Source organism: Lactuca sativa, chromosome 8 (genome assembly GCF_002870075.4).
Source record: "Lactuca sativa cultivar Salinas chromosome 8, Lsat_Salinas_v11, whole genome shotgun sequence".
Classification (NCBI taxonomy): domain Eukaryota; kingdom Viridiplantae; phylum Streptophyta; class Magnoliopsida; order Asterales; family Asteraceae; genus Lactuca; species Lactuca sativa.
The window spans coordinates 290,367,195-290,376,804 of NC_056630.2; the positions used below are offsets into that span (position 1 = coordinate 290,367,195).

General features: G+C 39.8%; 1 non-coding gene across 1 annotated transcript; it reads left to right on the forward strand.

The window, feature by feature from the left end:
* The first annotated feature begins 7,434 nt into the window (after positions 1-7,434).
* LOC111893839 (small nucleolar RNA R71) lies at positions 7,435-7,541 on the forward strand. Its single transcript, XR_002850966.1, has one exon. It is a non-coding gene; the product is annotated as a small nucleolar RNA R71 (small nucleolar RNA).
* Positions 7,542-9,610: the final 2,069 nt, after the last annotated feature.

Genomic DNA, 9,610 nt, shown 5'->3' on the forward strand with positions numbered 1-9,610 from the left:
GAAAAGAATTGAAAAGTAGGGGTATGAACTCACTCGTTAAGTTTGAAGGGAGAGGCTAGGGTTGAGCAGAACTTCGACCGCGGATGGTTGCGTCGTCGGGCTCTTCGGGGATCTCTACAGCGTAAATCTTTCGTCGGGGCTCGAGTGCGGAAACCGAGGTGAGGGAATGGTCTCTGGAGCTTTGAGGTGTGGGAGAAGGACTGAGAAATGGTGAAGGTGTGCCTAAACTCGCAGCTGATGCCCACTATTTATAGGTGGTATTTTTGAGCGCCACGTCGTGGCTAGGGTTGGCCACGTTGTGGGGAGCAAGCCCTATCCCCTTCCGTTGATTGGACGCCCTCAGTCGCTTGCCGGGTCGCGGCCAAGCTATGCCACGTCGTGGGGCCTGACAGCCTCGGATTTTGGACCCCGAACTTGTAAAATCCATAACTTTCGCGTACGAGCTCCGTTTTCGACGTTCTTTATATGCACGCGTAGCTGAAAATATGATCTACAACTTTCATTTAGACTCCGTCGGCTAGTTTTTACTTCATTTTTAACGACATAATTTTAATAGGACGGGCCTCCTAAAGTCCGTTAAAAATTCGTAGGTTCTTTATTCGACGTCGGTTTTCGTTTGTCTTTTTATTGTTTTATTACTATTGTGGAGATCTTCAAATCTCATTTAGGTTGCGTTAGCTAATTAACACTGGATCTTCAATTCGAGTTTTTAGCCCTCTACTACCGTTACGAAACTTTGAAAATTTGTAACTTCTTCATACGAGGTCCAATTTGGGCGATCTTTTTATGCACGCTCACCTTTCAACGAGATCTACGACTTTTGTTTAGATACTTAAGGCTAAAATGCATTTTATTGAGATTTTACTTTTTACGTCCAATAATGTTTTAACGGCGGGTCGTAAATATACGAGTGGTTATAATTTCTTCAATATAACCCGGTTTTGAGCGTTCTTTATGTTTTTGGAAACCTTGGCATGATATCTAATATTTGATGCATCCCAACTTAGATACTTGAACACTTTATTTTCGAGGTTAATTTCATTGTTTTTAGCTTTCGAGTGTTTACAATGCTTTTGGGAAAAATAGGGTTGTCACATTATTTACGGAGACAAACCTAGAACGAACCTTCGCCTCATCTCGTGCATCCAAGCAAAGAAGCATCTACGAAAGAACGATTTGACGTTCCTGGCTCATATAGTGGATACAACCAAGGAAGAGGTTAGCATTCAAGACATTCCAGTAGCGCGTGAATTCCCAGACGTATTTCCTGAAGATCTTCCTGGAGTACCCCCAGAGAGACAAGTTGAATTCCGAATTGATCTTGTTCCAGGAGCAACTCCCCTCGCTAAATCGCCTTACCGACTAGCTCCTGCTGAGATGCAGGAATTGTCCAGCCAACTCAGTGAACTCCTGGGCAAAGGATTCATCCGACCCAGCTACTCGCCATGGGGAGCTCTGGTTCTCTTTGTCAAAAAGAAGGACGGATATTTTAGGATGTGCATCGATTACAAGGAGCTAAACAAGCTCACTGTCAAAAATCGCTATCCACTCCCACGAATCGACGATATATTTGACCAACTCCAAGGAGCTAGTTACTTCTCTAAGATAGATCTACGATTCGAATACAATCAACTCAAGGTCCGGGAAGAGGATATTCCCAAAACCGCTTTCCGAACTCGTTACGGACATTATGAATTTGTCGTAATGCCCTTCGGTCTAACGAATGCCCCTGCCGCATTCATGGACCTAATGAACCGAATCTGTCGACCATTCCTCGACAACTTTGTTATCGTTTTCACTGACGACATTCTAGTCTATTCCCGAAGCGAAGAAGAGCATGGCCAACATCTCCGACAAATCCTGGAAACCCTGCGAACGGAGAAGCTATACGTAAAACTCTCCAAGTGTGAGTTCTGGCTCTGTAGCGTGAACTTTTTAGGTCATGTTGTTAGTCAGGAAGGAATACATGTGGATCCTTCTAAGGTCAAAGCCGTTGAAGGATGGGCAGTTCCGACGACACCCACAGAAATTCGCCAATTCTTAGGCCTAGCAGGATACTATAGGAGGTTCATTCAGAACTTCTCTAAGATCGCCAAGCCACTTACCTCGCTTACACAAAAGGGCGTACCATTCAAATGGACGGACAAACAAGAAGTTGCATTCCGAACTCTGAAACAAGCACTCTGAAGTGCCCCGGTACTATCTCTACCAGAGGGAACGGAAGATTTCGTAGTCTACTGCGACGCGTCAAATCAGGGTTTAGGTTGCGTTCTCATGCAGCGTGGAAAAGTGATACCTTACACATCCCACCAACTAAAGACACACGAAGTGAATTATACAACCCATGATTTGGAATTGGGAGCAGTGGTCTTCGCTCTGAAGATTTGGAGGCATTACCTCTATGGTACGAAGTGCACCATCTTCACGGATCACAGGAGTCTCCAGCACATCTTGAGTCAGAAAGAGCTGAATATGAGGCAATGAAGATGGGTTGAAGTATTAAACGATTACGAGTGTGAAATCAAGTACCACCCAGGCAAGGCCAATGTGGTAGCTGATGCCTTGAGCCGGAAAGAGTACTCTAATCGTCGCGTGAAAACTCTCTCAAGAACCATCCAATCTCACCTAACCACTTAGATCAGGGTAGCCCAGTCAGACGCCATGAAGGCGGAAAACAGAGCAACCGAAGCATTACGCGGAATGGAGAAGAATCTCGAGGTGAAAAAGGACGGCGTATACTATTTCATGAACCATATTCGGGTCCCTAAATTTGGGGGAATTAGGGAGGTAGTCATGAATGAAGCTCACAAGACGCGATACTCCATCCATCCAGGTTCGGACAAAATGTACATGGATATTAAACAACATTATTGGTGGCCTAACATGAAGGCAGAAATTGCCACCTATGTCAGCAAATGCCTTACTTGCGCCAAAGTAAAGGTGGAATACCAGAAGCCTTCGGGGTTATTACAGCAACCAGAAATCCCCAAGTGGAAATGGGAAGGGATTTCTATGGACTTTGTAACCAAGCTACCCAAGACGTCAGATGGATTAGACACAATATGGGTAATAGTCGACCGACTGACAAAATCCGCTCATTTCCTGCCAATAAAAGAATCCTACAAGATGGAGAGACTGACAAGAATATACATCCGAGAAATCGTGAGGCTTCACGGAGTGCCAATATCTATCATCTCAGATAGAGATAGTAGGTTCACTTCACGTTTTTGGCAATCACTTCAGAAGGCACTTGTAACCCATCTCGACATGAGCACTGCTTATCACCCACAAACGGACGGTCAAAGCGAACGAACCATCCATACGCTCGAAGACATGCTTCGCGCATGTGTGATAGACTTTGGGAAGTCCTGGGATACCCACTTACCCTTAGTTGAATTCTCGTATAACAACAGTTACCATTCGAGCATCAAAGCCGCTCCTTTCGAAGCGCTATATGGACGTAAGTGTAGATCACCGTAGTGTTGGGCTGAGGTGGGCGACACCCAGCTAGCAAGGGAACTAGCGTCCGACAAGACGTTAATAGGACCGGAGATCATACGTGAAACCACGGAAAAGATAGTTCAAATCAGAGCTCGACTACAAGCCTCGCGCAACCGACAAAAGAGCTACGCTAATAGACGACGAAAGCCCTTAGAATTTCAGGTCGGGGATCGAGTATTGTTAAAAGTTTCACCCTGGAAAGGGGTCATTCATTTTGGAAAACGGGGAAAACTGAACCCACGATACATTGGACCTTTCGAGATCCTTGCCCAAATAGGTCCAGTGGCGTACAGACTGCAGCTACCCGCTGAGCTCAGCAGTGTACACCCCGTGTTCCATGTTTCCAATCTAAAGAAGTGCCTATCCGATGAAACTCTCGTCATTCCCCTAGACGAAATTGACATCAACAAGAATCTCCTAATCGTTGAAGAACCAGTCGAAATCATGGACAGGGAGGTGAAGCGTACTAAGCAAAGTCGCATCCCGATCGTGAAAGTACGGTGGAACGCGAAGCGTGGGCCAGAATTCACGTGGGAACGCGAAGACCAAATGAAGCAAAAGTACCCTCATCTATTCTAACATTCTCAAATCTAGCTTTCAAAAGAATTTCGGGACGAAATTCCCTCTAACGGGGGGATGATGTCACAACTAGAAATTTTTCTGCCTTGTAACTACAACACTTATGTCAATTATGAATCAAAAACATGAAAGCATGTATGATGCTTACTCTATGACAACAAAATTTCAATCAAACACTTCATACAAGCACTGCAAATAGTCAGCAAACAATTGGAAACCTTAGAAATCCTTGTTTAAGTCCATTTTGGATTAGGATTTCCTTATTGGGCCCAATGGACCAATAAGCTTCCAATTGGACTATCTTGGGCTTAGAACTCTTGAATGGGCTCTAATTGGACCCACTTTCATTTACTTTAATATTTTGGGCCATATTGGGCCTAGAATGAAACAAAGTATTTAAATGAACCTCATTGGGCCATAACTAACCTAATTAGCCCTAATGGGCCATAAAAATCATTACTTGATTTATTTTGGGACACTAGTTGTCTAAATTAGCTATGATTTGGGCTTAAGCATACAAGGCCCAATCCCTTCCTTTTTCTTAACCATTCTCGGCCCAAACCCAAAGGAAAAGAGGAAGTTGACTTCTTGCATGACACATCATTTTTATATGGAGGATATCTAAGTTTTACACTTCAAACATCCATGCAATCTCATCTTTCCATGCAAGAACTCTCTCTTCTTCTTCTTCTCTCTCTCTCTCCCTCTTGGCCGAAACCAAACAAACACACACATCACAACAAAAATTTCTCTCTAAACCACTCAAGAATCATCCCTTCTTCTTCATCCAAAATCTCGAATTTTTCTTGTGATCCAAGAGGTTTTCATCAAGTAGTTCACATCGTTGGTAAGTTATCTCTTTGATTCATAACATATCTTCTTCATTTTACCAACAATCTTCCTTATCTCATGTAAAACTTGTGATTTAGCACCTTAGAGACATCTAAGTTCAAGATCCATCCAAGGAACTTGCTAGGGCCGAAAATAGCACCAAACTTCTCCAAATCTTCTTCAAAACCGAAAACACAACCCAAGGTGAGTTTCATACCCCTATCTTTTCGGTTTTTATGAGCTTTTATGGGGAGGAGAATACAAGTAAATGTGTAGATCTATGTGTAAATGTATGCTATGTGTGATTTGATGCATGTTTGTGTGTGATATCATGTGTTGTGATGAATATGTTATCCAAAAAGTATGTAAAAACCGAGATCTAAAACATGAGGAAGGAAATAAACATAACTTAAACTATTTTACCCTAATCAAGTCAAGAAAAATAACTCATATGGTTAGGATGAACATACTTGAACATAAAACCCATTTTTGGGCTTAAATTGTCAAAAATGCAAAACTAAGGGCCCAAACCGACAAATTATAAATTCTGGAGGATCAAAAGGGTCCAAATAGTTTCAATGTTAATTTTTCTGGACAACAACATTTTTGAGGGGCTCAAAATGTAAATTTTAGATTTAATGGGCTAAATTTGGGCTTTTCGGCCCAATAAGCTTCAAATTTGCGAGATTTCTAAATTTGAGCGGCTGAAAATGAAATTTTCTGTAAAACAGGGGATTTGATGTGTATAAAAACTATTCCAATGGTCAAAAATGCTTTTCAAATTCAAAAAGGATCAAAAATGTAAAAATTCTCTATTTTGGGCCAAAACTGTAAAAGTTGGAAAATTGGGAGTTCTAACCGAGAAAACTTCATTCTGGAAGGACTAAAGTTGTTTACAAAATAAATTTGGGCTAAAAATGTCTTTTCAACAAGTTATGATACTAAAGTGTCAAGAAAAATGGTTTAAGGACTAAAATGGAAATTCTTTTATATAAAGGACTAAAGGTGCTAATTTTATAAAAGAAGGGTTGTGAAAAGATAAAAATCTTACTTTTAAACAAATAAATTCCTTAAGACAAAATACAAGATCCACGACTACCGGCGAAACGTAAAACAAATACACTTTCAACAACCAATATCGTTACCAAACGAATTGATTCGGTCTCAAATCAATAACAAAACAAAAATCAATAAACCATAGTATTTCAATAAACACGCGATAACTACGAGGAGTCAATATTCAATCTTTGGGCTTGAAAGTTTCAAATCGTGCTTGTTGGGCCTTGCTAGCCCAATAACATGATCTTTGGGCTCGAAGGGGACACACTTACATGTTAATGGGCCTTCTATGACCTAATTCCATGTAAAAGGACTTTCAATAGCTCTATTGTGCTGTTGGGCCCCAAGGGTCCATTACTACTGCTAGCGAAGTCGAGAAGTCAAATGCGAGTCGGGCCAAGTGCCTTTCGCATTCCCGATAACCTTGAATAACTTATGGAAATAAAGGGGGCTTTGTACCCTCCTTTCTCCTCGGTTGACCGGCTTATGAGAATTCGAGTAAACAGATTCGTGGCGTTAAACAAGAGAAGTCAGGGTGGTTGGATTATGTGAGTAGTATGGACGACGCCTCAAGGATCGTTCATAATTTGTAGTTATAAACTAGTCATTTTCATTAATGCGTGATTGTAACAACTCACAAACCTTAATTAATCCAATGTCACCTGGGTAATCAAAAACAATCGTCGTATCGCTATAACAGTGAACAAGTCATGTAATTTACGTATTGGGAAAACATCGGGTTTTCCCGGGAAGTTCAACATTTTCACCAATGTGATGTAAACAAAATTCAACAATCGTACATGTTTTCAAAATCGACAAGCATATTTACGGATCTTCACACTTTTTATATACAAATACTCTTTTCAGAAAATATCGGATTTTCTGGTTTTTTTTTCAAACTTCACAAAAATCATTTTTCCATAACATTACTTATGAACTCACCAACATTTCATATGTTGACGTTTTCCAAAATAACTTGTATTCTCAGGTACGAGGTAAGCCGAAGAATAAGTATCAAGTTATGTCATGGTGTTTTGCTTAGATTATTTATCGAACGGTTTATGTTATGAAAATTGTAATGTTTAAACAATGTACTGAATGTAAACAATATCAGTTGTAATATTTCAATGCATGGTGATGAATGATGTTATGATTCATGTATAATCATTGTGATGGTATTCAATTTAAGTCACAAGAGCCCTCGGATGTTTCCACCGTCCGGTTCAGGGGTGTGACATCAACATTGCCAAAATAGTTGCCATGTCTTCTGAAGCACCATTTTCGATTCCCCGAGCTCCGTCTTGTCGAGGGTTTTGGTACTCCCTTGAATGCTTGGAAAATTCTTCGATTAGCTCCTTAATTTAAGCGAGATTCTTATTTGTTAATGGTCCTTAAGAATCAAGGAGTTGCCTTGTTGTTACGTTTACCCCATCATAGAAGATCGAGACTTCTTGTTGCTCATTTAGATCATTTTGGGGAAAATTCCTTAGTAACCCATTATACCGCTCCCATGCTTCATATAAAGATTCCCCCACATGTTACTCGAAATTGGCTATGAATTTCTTGAGTTTACATACCTTTGACGGTGGGAAAAATTGTTGGAGAAAGTCTTCAAACATTTGTGTGACAACCTGATATTTTCGAAATCGGTGTAATGACCTAAAAAGTCAAGGATTGTAATCTCTTTTAATGTAATGAAATTTGCATCAAAATTTGAATGTTCAAAAGTCTCTATTAGGTTACATAAAATGATAAACATCGTATCAAGGGTTTCAGAAATATAAAGAACACTAAAAACCGAGTTATAACGAAGAAGTTATGACCAATCGAAGAGTCACAGTAAAAACCGGCAATACTGATAAACGTAAAACGCGAAGTTTCAATACAATTATATTTAGCCTTAGGTATCTAAATGAAAGTTGTAGATATCATTAGATCGTATGCGTATAAAAAAGAACGTCCAAATCTGACTTCGTATGAGAAAATTATGATTTTTCCAAGTTCCGAATATAGCAGCAGACAGCTAAAATACTCGAAATACAGATCGAGAGATTTTTAGCCAATACAACCTAAATGAAAATCGAAGATCTCAACAATAGTAGCACAACGGTATAAAGTTTGACGAGAACGGACCTCACATGAAGAACTTATGGATTTTTAACGGACTTTTTGTGTCCCGACCCGTTAAAAATAAATAAAAATAAAATAAAGTCAAAATTTGTCAACGGAGTCTAAACGAGAGTTGTAGAGCATAATCTCACCTACGCGTGGATATATAGAACGTTAAAAACGGAGCTCGTACGCGGAAGTTGCGAATTTTACAAGTTTTCGACCCAAAATCTGAGGCTGTCAGGCCTACCACGACGTGGTGAAGAAGCCATGACGTGGTATTGTGACTGATGGGTTCCAGGTCCGTTAGCAAACGTCTCTTCAGCGGAAGAGGATAGAATCCCTCACCACGACGTGGTGAGATGTACCACGACGTGGCGCCCAATATAGGGCTATAAATAGCAGCCGAAGGTGTTGGGTTCCATTGCTCATTTCTTCTCTCTCTCTCTCTCGTGCCGAAGCTCTACATTTAAACCCCCCGAAGCCATCCCAAAGCCCCGATCTTCATATCCAAGTTTCAAAGGAAGATTTTCACTCCTAAGATTCCCGAGAAATTCAACTTTCCCTAGTCGAAGTTCTGCTCAAATTTCGTTTCACCTTCTTTCTGTCTATCAAGTGAGTTCATACCCCTACAACTATGTTTTCAAATACTTTACAAATGCTTTTATACACTTTCAAGGGGTGGGGGGGAATACAAGTAAACACACGGTTACTCTCGTGTGAAAAACATTAAGCTTTTACTACACTTATCTTTATATAACAAATCATATGTGATTCATAACTATCATATGAAAACATTCACATGCAACACCTATTCAATAACATTTTGTCCTTTAAGAGTAAAAACATGTTGTTATACAGATGTCAAACACTTTATTTATATTTTGGTGTATAAATGTTCAGTAGTGTCATTACAAATGTTATACTTACATACCAAGCTGATACTGCACTAGGGTTTATCATACAACGAATCATACATTTGAGAAAAACTATAATAGGTATAGTTTACTAGATATTCAAGAGATTTTACATACTAAAAGTACTATATCAAGGAAATACTTTCATATACAAGAACAAATGAACTTTTCATACGTAAATCTATTTGATACTAAGTTTTGTGAGACGTTCAGCTTCATGTACTTTCGAGTATGCAGTTAAAGTCCTGTATTATATACCATAATCTCTTGTAGGGAGAGCGTGATACCTGTATATAGATCTATATGGGATTGACAATCCTGCACCTAAACTGTTAGCTACAGTTAGACCGTCAGGTCTGGGGTGACAAACGTCATAACATTCGAATACCTGAAGAATGTTGTTACAAGCAGTCTGGGTCAATAGTATGGTTATAAAACTCACATGAAATATTAAAAACACGTTGATTTACGGGGTTATCTAATGCCTTAGCGATTTTTTGTACATAAATCTACTATTGTAGGCATGAAAAACACTATTGCATAATAATTTTTGGAACTTTTAACTACCACACACTTATGGAAAAATATTGGAATTTTAGAAACAACATTCGAAA